This window comes from Petaurus breviceps, unplaced genomic scaffold (assembly GCF_028583685.1).
Source record: "Petaurus breviceps papuanus isolate PSGF00001 unplaced genomic scaffold, PetGlider_PUasm1.0 91133, whole genome shotgun sequence".
NCBI lineage: Eukaryota > Metazoa > Chordata > Mammalia > Diprotodontia > Petauridae > Petaurus > Petaurus breviceps.
Window position 1 is genome coordinate 88441171 of NW_027187419.1, and position 13369 is coordinate 88454539.

Sequence of the window (13369 nt, forward strand, 5' to 3'; positions counted from 1 at the left end):
AATAAGTAAGAAGACAGGTTGATCTCAAATTCATACTAGAAGAAGAAACTGAAGTTGGAAATCAACCATGCCTTTTATTAGCATTAAGCTAATCTTAGTAAAAGAATGATGGCTCATCTGAATAGCAGATGAAAGGATTCATTATCATCACTTCATACACTCTGATTTCTGAACCCTTTTGGTTCTCAAAAAAATTACTCTGGAAAACCCTTTTATCATCCCTCCAAATAGCCTCTCTGAAAGGGTTACAGAAGGGCACTTGTGGAAGAATCAAGATCAACAGTTAAAATCTCTTAAGATGCAAACATCTCAGATTATAAGAGATCTCTACATAAGTGATCTCTAGTTTCCTTTAAGGCTTTGCTCAGAGACCACCTCCTTTAGCAGATCTTTCTTGAAATGCCCACTTTTTAGTTGTCTGTGGACACCCTCATGGAGATTATGTTCTATGGACTTTGTAGGTGACTTGTACTCGTTTATCTGTGCACATTCCACTTTCCTTGGAGAATTCCAAAGTCCTGGTGGGCTGAGGCTGCTTGTCTTTATAACTCTAGGACTTTAGCCAAATCATTTGTATGTAATAGGCACTTAATAATTGCTTGTTGGATGAATAAATGAAGTCAATCAACTTAAAGTCTTGTATTTTGACAATAAAATGGAAATCACATGTAATTTTCACTTCATTATGGAAATTTTTTTATTACATATGGTTTTGGGAGATGAACACATTTCTCATTTTTATTTCCAGATAGCTATTAAGATCTCTGGTTCCCTAGAACTGCATTTTAGTAAAAAATCAACAGATAAAAAATAAATATAAAACCTATTTTAAAAACAATTTCTAGATTAAGAAGTACTCAAAGGTATTTTTCCCATTTCATTTTATTCCTTGCCTTTTCCCACTAAATAGCATCTTCCTCCCATTGGTACATCTGCCCATAAAATTCTCCTACTTGACAACTCTATCCCACACTCTCCTCAGAGCTACTAACAAGAGGTACCTCTGGGAATTGCAAAGTGCCATATTTAAAATCTCTCAGCGAGATGTATAGGTTTTCCCATGCAATCATAAGGGAGCCTTCAAATCTGAGTTTTGGAGCTAATCTGTGACAACTGATATGCACAGTATTTTCACATTTGTGTATTTATGTTGTTCTAATATACTTAAACAATATGCATATTAGCAGAGAATTTTCCTGTAAAAATTCTTATCAGCTCTCCTTAACTTTCAAGAGACGTGATGTGCATATTTTATGGATCAGGCTGTAATTCACCAAGTTTCATAAGCAAAAAAGATCTCATCCAATACTTGGAAGGGAGAGTTCAACTTAAATCAACAAATATTTATTAAATGCCCACTATTAATGTGCAAGACCAGGTGCTAGGGCCACTAACCTAAAAAGACAGAGTTGATGCCCTTACCCGATTTAAAACATAATGATTCATTTGCATCCCTCACCTCCTTAGTTCAATTGCCACTTATGTTTTAATAGAGGATTATGGGTTTAGAACTGGAAGGTATCTTAAAAGTCATTTAGTCTAATACCCTCATTTTATAGGTGAGGAAACAGAGCCTGAAGTGACTTGGCCAAGGTCACATAATCTGAGTCAGAATTTGAACCTGGGTCCTTTAAATTCTCTTTCCACTCTAGCATATTGCTTCCCTTACAAAACCCCAACACTACACAACCTTCTCCATCTGCTTTCTCTTCTCCTACATGCATGCTGCTGATGAATGGTGCCAGAAGACCATCACAGATAGATGTTATCTGTTCTATTTTGTAGAACTGAGATACATTACATTACAACTGAGATACAATCACTTTACTTTTTCCTAATTTAATAAGTCCTCACTGTGATTGTTCCAAACCTTTTTTCTTTTGCTCAAGCTTTCTACACACTTTTCCTTTGCACTTTCTCTCAGCAAAGAACCCCTGATCATACTTTGCTGAGAAAGAGGTTATTCAGGAACTCTCTCTACTCCCCTGTTCTGCATATAAAATCCCCTTGACATTCTTCCCCATTTTCTTCCTTTGCTCTAGTCTCTGATAAAGAGGTGACCCTTCTCTGTGTGGATCCCAGCCTCACTACTTACACCTTTTATCCCATCCCATACAATCTTTTTCAGATAATTGACTCACCATGATCACCATCTTCCTCTAATTTTCAATTTCACCATATCCAATCCCACTTTGTCTCATGAGAATAGATCTCCTATTGTATAAAAGATATTTTGAACTACATGTTCTATAGCTGTCTCAAATTCAATGTGTCCAAAGGAGAACTCATATCCCATCCACCCTCTCCCCCACCAAATCCACCTTGCTTCTGAATTTTCCCATTACTATCAAGGGTACCACCATTCTTCCAATCCCTTAGTTTGTAACTGTGGTGCCATCCTCAGCTCCTTACTTTCACTCACCCTATGTCATTTCTATCTCTACAATATTTCTTTCACATGTCCTCTCCTCTCCACATAGCCACCACCCTAGTTTGCTTTTACTTCTCACCTAGATTATTTGCAATAGCCTCCTAGCTGGTTTCCCTGCCTTAAATTTCTCCCTACTCTAATCTATCTTCCATATAATCACAAAGTAATTTTCCCAAAATGCAACGACAATCCCAAGGGACCCACAATGAAGCATGCTGTCTGCCTCTAGAGAAAGAACTGAAATTGTCTGAAGCATGCTATCTTCTTTCTTTTTTTCTTATTTGAGTCTTCTACAAAATGACTATTATGGAAATGTTTTACATGAGTGCGCATGTATTAACTAGATCTGATAGCTTGCAGTCTCAGGGAGGGGGGAAGGGTAGGAAGGGACAGAATTTGGAACTCAAAGCTTTTTTAGGAAGTTAAAAATTGTTTTAACATGTAATTGGGGGAAAAAATAAAATATTATAAAAATATGGGAAAAAACCCAAAATGCAAGTCTGAGCATCTTGTCACTGTTTAATAAACTCTGGTGGTTCCCTATTGCTTCCAGAATCAAATATAAACTCTACTCTCTTTAACATAAAAAAAAAAAATCTCTTTATGTCCTGACCCCTTCTTACCTTTCCTGTCTTCTCATACATTACTTCCCTCCTAGCACTGAGCTCTAGTCATACTGTCCTACTGAACTCTTCAATATCGAACACTATTTCCTATCTCCATACCTTGGCATTGACTGTCCCCTGAGTCTAGAACACCTCTCTTTTTATCATCACCTCTCTGGACCTAGGTTCAGATCTGGCCTCAGACACTTAACACACACATACACACACACACACACACACACACACACACAAAACAACTAGCCGTGTGACCTTGGGCAAGTCACTTAATCCCAGGCCCTCCAAAAAGCAAAAAAAAAAAAAGAGAGTAAACTTCCTAATGCAGTGGCTTTGTATCTTCAGCTCTTAGCATGGCTTCTGGTATTTATAAACACTTAAAATGTTGATTGTTTGGTGGACATGAAGTTCTTTATCTCTCCTCTTTTTCAAAGAAATGCTTTCTATACTTTTTTTCTCCAATTCCTCTCCTCTAGCTCTTCATTCCACTGAAATCTTGCTTTGGACCTAAAACTGTTTTTTATAAGGTGACCAATGATCTCTTAGAAAAAATTATTTTTATTTTTCAAGTAACCAATATTTTTAATGTATCTTTTCCTCTCATTAACTACCTCCCCCAACTGAACAAATTAAAAGCAAAACAAAACAAATCCTTCAATATATACTACATAGTTCAGCAAAACAAATTATCCTAATAGCCACTCTCCAAAAATATACATATCTTTCTACATATTAAGTTCATAACTTCTGTCAGGAAGTGAGTGGCGTGCTTCATCTTCATTTTTTTGGACTTGGATTGACCACTGTGTCGATCAGTTTTAAAGTCTATAATAATTTTTCTCGGATTTATAAATTGCTTTCCTAATTCTGTTCATATTATTCAGCATCAGCTAATAAACTGTCCATTTCAGAATTTGCCACGGCATAATAACATTCTGTTCTATTCATATGCCACAATTTGTTTAGGTATTTCCCAATAGGAAGACAACCCTTTAGTTTCCAGTTTGGAGCTACTATGAAAAGAGCTCTTATAAATATATTCTTAAACAAAGAAATACTTTTATTCTTTATTTGATTTCTTTGAAGTGGAGGTCTAGCATAGCTGGATCAAAAGGCACGCACAGTTTGGCAACTTGCTGGACATTGTTCCAAAATTATTTCAAGAATAGCAGAACCATTTCACAGCTGGACTAACATGGAACCAATGTATCTATTTTCCCATACCCCTCCGACATTTATCATTGTCCTCTTTTGTCATCTCTGCCAGTTGTATGTTTATGATATGGAACTTCAGCAATGACCTCTGACCTCTGAAATGCTAAGCATTCTTCTTAGTCCTAATCCTTCTTAATCTTGTCACATCTCTAACACTGCTGCTCACCCCTCCCTGTTTCAATAGTGTCTCCTCTCTGGGTTTTTGTGACACTGTCTTTGCTTGCTCTCCTCCTACTCTCAGTTTCCTTTGCTAGGTCTTCATCCATGTCCCCTTCCCTTCGGCAGCTAGGCAACATAGTAGACAAAGACATTTACTAGCTGTGTGACCTTTGGTGGGTCATTTAACCTCTGCCTCAGTTTCCTTAACTGTAAAATGGGGATAATGATAGCACCTACCTCCCAGGGTTGTTGTGAGGAGCAAATTAGATAACTGTAAAGCATTTAGCACAGTGCCTGGCATATAATGGGCACTATATACTTAATCACTTCCCTTCTCCTTTCTCTTGGGTGTGCTTCAGGGCTCTGTCCTGGGCCCTTGTTCTTCCTTCCCTATACTCTCTCAGTAACTGCATCAGCTCCCATGGGTTCAAATATTATCTCTATACCTATGATCCCCATAGCTACATATCTATCTTACTCTCTCCACTCAGAGCCACCATCACAGTTCAGGTAAGGGTAGTGCAGTAGCCAACTCAATATTCCTAATGCATAGCTCTGATCATGTCACACCTCTGAGCAAAAATCTCCAGTAGTTCCATTTTATTTCTAGAATGAAATAGGAACTGCTCTATTTGGCATTAAAGCCCTTCAGAATCTGGCTCCAGTGTACATTTTCAGGAGTATTGCACGTTATTATTCAGGTACTTTTACATTTCAGTCAAATTAGCCTACTTGCCATTTCCCAAACATGCCATTCTAGCTCCCCCATCCCCATCTTTGAATTAGCTGTCCTGAATGCCCAGAATTCATTTTGTTGTCACCTCTGCCCTTCAGAATCCTTAGCTTCCTTCAAGTTCAAATGCTTGCTCCTACCCAATGACTATCCTGAGCCTCCAATCGCTAATGCCCCCAACCCCCCTCTACCAATTACTTGCTATTTACTTTACAAGCTTAATCTCACTCTCCCCAGGGGCTGAGGTGAAGGGGGCAGAGTTTTCTGCTTGCACATGTGTTTTTGTACTTTGGTTCTTGATATATCTTTTTAGTAAAAATTCCTTCATAAAAGCTGATTAATGTTACTTGCTTATCAATGATACCAAAGAGATATCAACTAACTGATACTGAGGCAGTAATCAATGGTGATTGATATTGAAGAGAATACACCGGAATGTAGGCTTGAATTGACAGACTTAGAATGAACCCCACAGCCCTCAGAGGTATCCCTAGAGCCCAGGAAGAAGATGAAGAGAGGGGAGAAATTGCTCCCCTCTGGGAAGCAGGTGCCCAGAATGGGAGGTGAGGTAAGGGCTCCCAGAGCTTACTTTAAAGTGCTATACAAAGTTGTTATCATAATCATCATCATTAAAGAGGGAGGATTTAAGTTAGATTTTTTTTTCTTTTTGGAGGGCAATCAGCGTTAAGGGACTTGCCCAAGGTCACACGGCTAATAAGTGTTAAGTGTCTGAAACCACATTTGAACTCAGGTCCTCCTGACTCCAGGGCTGGTGCTCTATTCACTGCACCACCTAGCCACCCCTTAGGTTGGATCTTGAAGAAAGACTTGTATCTTAACAGACTTAAAAAAAAAAAATTCAAGGTATTGACTAACTGGATCCCTTTCTTTCAGACCATTTTTCTTTGATAGAATCCACGTAAGTGTTTTCCCTCTGAACTTCTGATTGATTCTAAGTCTGAAGGTATAACTATCATCAAACTTTATTTTTTTTTTTTTAATAAGCAATCGGGGTTAAGTAACTTGCTCAAGGTTACACGGCCAGTTGTTTTTGGGTGTGGTGCTGAGTATCTGAGCCCGGGATTTGATCCAGGTCATCCCAACACTGGAGCCTATGCTCTTACTCACTGAGCCACCTGGCCGCCCCTAAGCAATTGGGGTTAAGTAACTTGCTCAAGGTTACAACGGCCAGGTGGTTCTGGGTGGGTGCTAAGTGTCTGAGCCTGGGATTCCATCTCCAGGTCATATCATTAAACTTTAAGTAATTAAAAACATTTGGAGGCATTTCTATAGCACTTTATATACATTCACTCATTTAAATTTTACCATAACCCTGTCAGAAAGGTATTAGAGGGCCTGTTACTCCCATTATAAAGACGACAAAACTGAGGTTCAGAAAAGGCAAGATCACAAGTCAGTGTTTGAATCACAAGATTCAAACCCTGATCTCACTTGGCTCCAAGTCCAGTGTCCTTTCTATAAACAACATAAACAACATAGTTGCAGTTCCTTTATGGAATTACAGAATGGCAGGGTTGAAAAGGACACCAGACAACATTTAATCCAACCTGTACCTGAACAAGAATTCTCTCTACTACATCCTCACAAGCAGATATCCAGTCTTTGAAGACGTTTGGTGAGGAAGAACCCATTACCTCCTAAGACAACTTTCCAGTTCTGGACAGTTCTAAGTTATTAGGAATTTTTTCAAGTCTAAATATGCCTTCTGCTATTTCTTCCCATTGCTTTTCATACTGCCCTCTAGAGCCAAGCAAAACAAGTCTAATGCCTTCGAATACTCGAAGGCATCTATCGTATCTCACCGTTCCTCCTCCTACCCCAGTCTTCCCTTTAAAAAAAAAAAATTATCTATTTACTTTTAGTTTTCAACATTCAGCTGCACAATCCCTTGAGTTTCAAATATTTCCCCTCCCTCTCCACTCCCCTCTCCCCCGACTGCGGCTTGCAATCAAATATAGGATCTACAAATACCTTCACATTAAACATTAATCAAGTTGTAAAGAAGAATTATAACCAGTCTTCCCTTTTTTATGCTAAACATTCCCTGTTCCTTCTTTATATGACATAGACTCAAGGATCTCCCCCATCTTGCTTGCCCTCCTATAAGTCAATCAGAGTCCTTAAAAATGTGGCACCTAGCACTGAATATATGATTCCAGATGTGGTATAAATGGGCACTAGATTGAACTCAATGCTCTAGTCAGCCCTTCAAGATATTCTGAATATTGGTTCTGTCAACCAGTATGCTGTCACTTCCCACCTAGAATCATCTGCAAATCTAATGCACATGCCAACTATGCTTTACAGCATGCAAGGATTTTTATACTTGTCATCAGAAGGATTTGAAATGCTCCAAAAATACAGCACATAAGATGTATCTATCTATTGTCCATTTGATCCAAAGCATTTCCTGATAGATTTGACAATATTATCTGTAACATCAGAAGGTGTTCTATCAAGAAATGTGACAAAAATAAGAATCCATTGGGATATGAAATTGATGTTGTTGATTTCATCCTACCTGGATGAAATTCCTCCCTGATATCAAAATCCAGTCATTCTTCCTAGTTTTAAATCTATTATACCAGGACATGATCTTTTAAAAATGTCATTTATATATCTTTCATATGCTTAATATCTTTCAAGTTTCCAAATATTTTAGACTAATACCCAATTCCTAATGACTGAAAATATGTGTATACAGAAGGAAAGGCAAAGGGTGAAAAAGTTAACTGCCTTAACTGGTTCACTACATGATACCACAAGAATTAGTTGTTTATATGGTTTTCAACCTCCTCCCCAAGTGTTTTTACAAGAAATAGTTAATTTGGATCAATCCAATGAATCTCTATTTGCCATTTTTCATGGCCCAAAATTTCTTCTTGCTAAATGTTCATAGTTTACAGAGCACAGTTTAGTATCTCTACATTCTTGCAAGGAATTATTCATTGACAAAAGATTGGGGGAAAACTACTTGGCAAACAAACAGAATACACATTCAAAGTTCTTTCATACATTTTCATATGGATGTTTTACTGAATAGAGAAATAACAAAGTACAGTTTCTCCTGGAAAGCATAAAGTAATATATGAAGAGACTAGAATGGGGGAGGAGAACCTATGGCCTCAATCCACACCTGGACTAGAAAACAGCATCAATTTGTATTAATTTTTTAAAATGTAGCTGAGCAGGTCATATTCCATCAGATTTTTTAAAATCCAAAATTGCAATTTCATAATCGAAGGAACTCATCCTATCAGTGCAAATCAGCAAGTGCTTCTTATCAATTTTTAAAATATTTATCAATTTTATTTATAATTTTATCTTTATTTTATTTATTATGAAGTTGTCTGCAGCAATTCAGTGACATCCCTAGGGTCACACAGTCAATTATGCTTGAAACCTGAACCCAGACAATCCAGACTCCAAGATCAACTTTCTCTATCCACTACTCCATGTTGCCTCTCACTGTATTGAAGGAACAGAAATAAAACTTAAGTTTAAGTAAGAATTTTTAGTAAAATTCTTTTAGTACGAATTTCTGTGATACTTTATCAAAATAATATGCTATATAACACATATGTGGCATGGCTATAAAGAAATAAGATTTATTCCACAAGGCATACACACAAATCAGCCTAATCAGTTTATACTCATAAAAATACACATTAAATGACAACTGACAAATTCAATGTGTGATTTAGTAATAGCTTAAAATACCATATTGATGTATTAAGCCAATTAGAGACGCAAAGTAAAATGCAGTGTAGTATATAAAGTTTTTAAATGCCAAAGTTAACACACATACATACACACATACACACACACACACACACACACACACTTCCTGGCATGAATTAATTTTAGATTTATCTCAATGTGAAGTGTGACCTCTTCTGGACAAAAATAAAATGACAATAAATAGATAATTATGTACTGCATATATTATATTTATGTTACAATAATAAAGACTAGATACCATGTATTAAGTAGGAAATTATAAAATTTCAGCTTTCTGTGGTGCCTTCCAATGTATTCTCCTCAAGTCTTCTGGACCTGTATATCATGTTATTTATAGGGACCTCCTCCCTCCCACTCCTTTCTTTACTCTTTTCCTCTCTCCAGTCTCTTCCTTACCTCCACAATCCCCCTTTCCCCAAACCACAAGTTTGCATTGTATAAAAGAAATAAATTTAGGAATGGAGTAGATATAAATGACTATACAAAATAAACTCAAGCCCCAACTCCATTTTAGGTTATAGAACTGAATCACTATAGTCCAAAAATAATTGCATTTCTACCTGTTTAGGGAACTTGATTCCCCATCATATTCTGATGGTTGGTCCATTCTTAATGTCCTGAGGAACTACCTCCCCAGAAACACTCATCTCCATACTGGTGCCATTCACTGTTTAGAATGGACCCCTCACATCTGAAGGAGTGACCACAGGCATATAAGAGTTGCCCCTTTGTCCTATACTGGCATATGTGAAATCTGGTCATTTTTAATAATATAAAATTTCCTTTTTGAAAAAATCCCTGACTTTTCTGACAAACATGCTTAAATTTATTTTAGAGGATATGTATATGTACATGCACACACACATGCACTCTCTCTCTCTCTGGTCTTTTACATTTCCCCCCTCTTTTCCAGGGAACATGTGTTCCCTGAGTGCAGAAGGGAGAAAAGCCTCCTCCACCCACTTCCCACATTCTCTCCTGGATCCAATTCAATTAAAAAAAAAAATTATCAAGTATGCACTCCTAGTAAGGGCCCTGTTCTAGGCCTCAGGGTTGAATCAAAGATGAAATAAAAATAATTACAGCACAAAGTAGCATGTAGTAAATGCATAGGGGAGGTACAAAGTCTCACTAGAAGCTAAAGGGGAGAGAGAACACTTCTAGATGAGATGATGGGGAAGATTTCACAGAGGAAGCCATTGGAGTTGTCCCCCAATGGTATTTCAAAGGGAAGAAACTGGGTAGGTAAGGGGAGGAGAGAGACAGAAAAGGATCAGCAAATAATTGATTTAGAGCAGAAAATGACCCTGGAGACCACCAAGTGCAATCCACTCATGTTACAGACAAAGCAGGTAAAGGATCTCCCAAGGATAGTGGACCAGTCAACTAGCATTTATTCAGAGCCTGTTATGTGCCAGGCGCTGTGCTAAATGCTGGGGACACAAAGAATTGTAAAAGGCAGTCCCTGTTCTCAAGGAGCTCAATGTCTAAAGGAAAGGACAGAGGAGGCAAAAGAGGACAGGTTGAGCTGATGGAAAGAAGGGGAGTAGCTCAGCTGGGAAAGCTGCCTGGAGAAAGATTGTGACAGGGCTTGAATACCTACTGCTCAAGGGGTTAGGGTTTTATTTTGTCCTGTTGCAAGTCATCATAGCTCTTTATTTTTTAAAGCAGAGAACTACACTACCTAGAAGCAGCTTAAGATGGACTGGAGCCTTGGGAAACGACAAATAGAAAACAAGAGACTCCGGGGATCTGTAGACCCAGCTGAGCCTCTTCCTCATGCTCCCTACTCACGTTTCCAGCTACCTGTTGGAGAGCTCCAAGTGGATGTCTCAGAGACAGCTTAAATTTGGTGCTAGCATCTTATCCTCACAGATGCTTCCAAATAATGACCCATCCATTTCTCTTGATGACATCACTACCTACTCAATTATCGGTGTTCAGAAGTCATCACTCTCCCTTTCTTTTTCATCTTCCGCTTCTATTTCATTTTGAGTCCCTACCAATTTAACCCTACAGTATTTCTCTCCACCATTCCCTCAGTTCTAGACTCTGGCACAAACTTCTTATTACCACCTACATGACTAAGTATTCTCCTTGCCTTTAGTTTCTTTTCCCTCTAATATATCCTTCAAACCATTGCCATGTCTGATCATGCTATATGGCTTCCAATTATCTGTCAAATGCAGCCTAAGATCCTTAGCCTGGAATTCAAGGCCTTCCCAAACCCTGGTGTCTCTAAACTTATTTTACGCTGTTCCTTCCATGTGTGCTATGTTCTACCGAAATTATGCTATGTCCTGTGCCATGTGCACACTTAGTGAATTCCCATGTCTGTGCCTTTGTTCATACTTTTCCCTTTGCCTAGAATGCTCTGCTGGTTGAAAAACTACTCATTCTTAATTTCCTGCCTCCTTCAGGAATGCTTTCCAGATCTCTACCAACAGAAATAGTCTTTCCTTCCTCCAATGTTACACAGTACTTTAACCAGTTCTGTGTTCTTATTATATTTTATTCCAAATTATACTTACATGTTGTATATTTTTTTATCTCTGTATGTGTCATGTACTCCTTCTAGATCATTTGTTACCTACCTCAATGCTTAGCACAATACTTTGCATACAGTAGGCACTTAGTAAATGGCTGTTGAATTAATCTTTATAGTTAGAAAGGTAATGAGGGCCTGAACTAAAGTGGAAACAATGGGAGTAGAAAGATAAGGATGGATGTATGAAATGCTGTGAGGGTAAAAGCCACAGATCTTGAGATATTTGATTGAATGGGGATGGGGAAATTACAAAGAAGAAAAAAAAGAGTCAAGTATGATTTCAAGGAATAGGAGAATTAGGAAACAGATCTGGATTTGAGAGTGGGAAACTGGTGATTTTAGGATACAATGAGTGAGAAATGTCAACAGGAAACTAAAAATTCAAAACCATGGGGAGAAGCCAGGGCTGGAGATAAAGAACTGAGAGAGTTATCTGCAGAGTTGATAGTTGAAACCAGGCACTAAGTGAAATTGTGAAGGCAGATACTATAAACAAGGGAAAAGAAAGAACACAGGACAGAAATTTGGAAGATACCCATATTAAGAAGCTGGAGAAAGATGAGGAGCCCCCAAAAAAGAGATGGACCAACTCAGTCCAACTGCATGTTATTCACTTTTATGTACACCATATTCCAGTCAAATTGGCTGACTTGCTTTTCCCCACTGGGCACTCCACTTGTACCTCCTTGCCACTGCAGTTTGACTCCAAGGCCTGGAATATACTCCCTCCTCATCAACACTTCTTGGAATTCCTAGATTTCTTCCAAGGCTCATGTGCCATCTCCATGGGGAAAGCTTTTCTGATCCCCTTAATTCTTAGTGTTCAATCTATCTCAAGTATATACTTATCTTTTAATATGTTGTATTATCTCAGTAGGAGGTTAGTGCCTTTAGGGCAAGGTCTGCCTTGTTTTTTTGTAACTCACATAGTATTTTTCATAACATACACTTAAATCATAAAATAAAAAAAATGAACACCCACATCCACATATTAAAAAATGACCAGTCAAATTGGCCACCCTATGGAAAGAAGAGGAGGACTTAGGCATATTCATTCATTGTTCACTTAGTTATTAAGTACCTATTACCACAAGGTATTGTGGATATGTGGCAGATCAAAAGGTTTTTTGGAAAGAGGGTACATAGTAGGAGAGAGTGAGTCACAAGGTTTCCTTTGCCCAACAGATGAGATGTGGGGAGATTCAGCTTTGAAAAGCTGGCTGAGGAAATCTAGGTATAAATCCTGCTTCGAGCAGTTTTGATAGCATAGTGATGTTGGGCAAGTAAGTCACTTAAATTCTCTAGGTTTCAGTTTTCTTATCCATCAAATAATGGTATTTTGACTGGATTACTTCTAAGGTGTTTTCCAACTCTGAATCTATTATCTTACAAGAAATGCAATCCTCCATTTACAAATTATTATTAGAAGATTAGACATGTGAAAAGTTATGGAATATATCTATATTTATTTGGTATTTAATTATTCAAATGATGTAATCTTCCTTGCACTAATCCTACCTTTAAATCTACAGTTTAAAACTTAAATTTTAAAGCTATACTTCCTAAACTGATCATTTCAAAGTTGGCCACCAACTAAAAAATTTTAAATGAAACACTAACCTTTTCCTGTAGGATATGAAGCACATTAAAATTCAACTGCATTAAATTCAGCTCACATTTCTTAAGAGCTACCATGTATAGGGAGTGAACAGTACTAGATAATTGAGATTTAAAATGGAAAAACTGAAGGATTTGACCTCAAGGAGCTTACAATCTAGTAGAAGGAAAAGAAATGTACACAAATAACTATAATACAAGTCATAATGTACTAAGTGTGTGGGAGGCTTAGAGAGCTAGTGGACAGCAGCTGCTAGGATTTAAGGTGCTACCCTTCAATGCCG

At 37.8% G+C, this 13369-nt stretch overlaps 1 protein-coding gene across 5 annotated transcripts in view; it reads right to left on the minus strand.

Moving 5' to 3' along the window:
- Positions 1-13369, minus strand: part of IFIH1 (interferon induced with helicase C domain 1) — a 109739-nt gene that overhangs the window by 57818 nt on the left and 38552 nt on the right. The window lies entirely within an intron of this gene.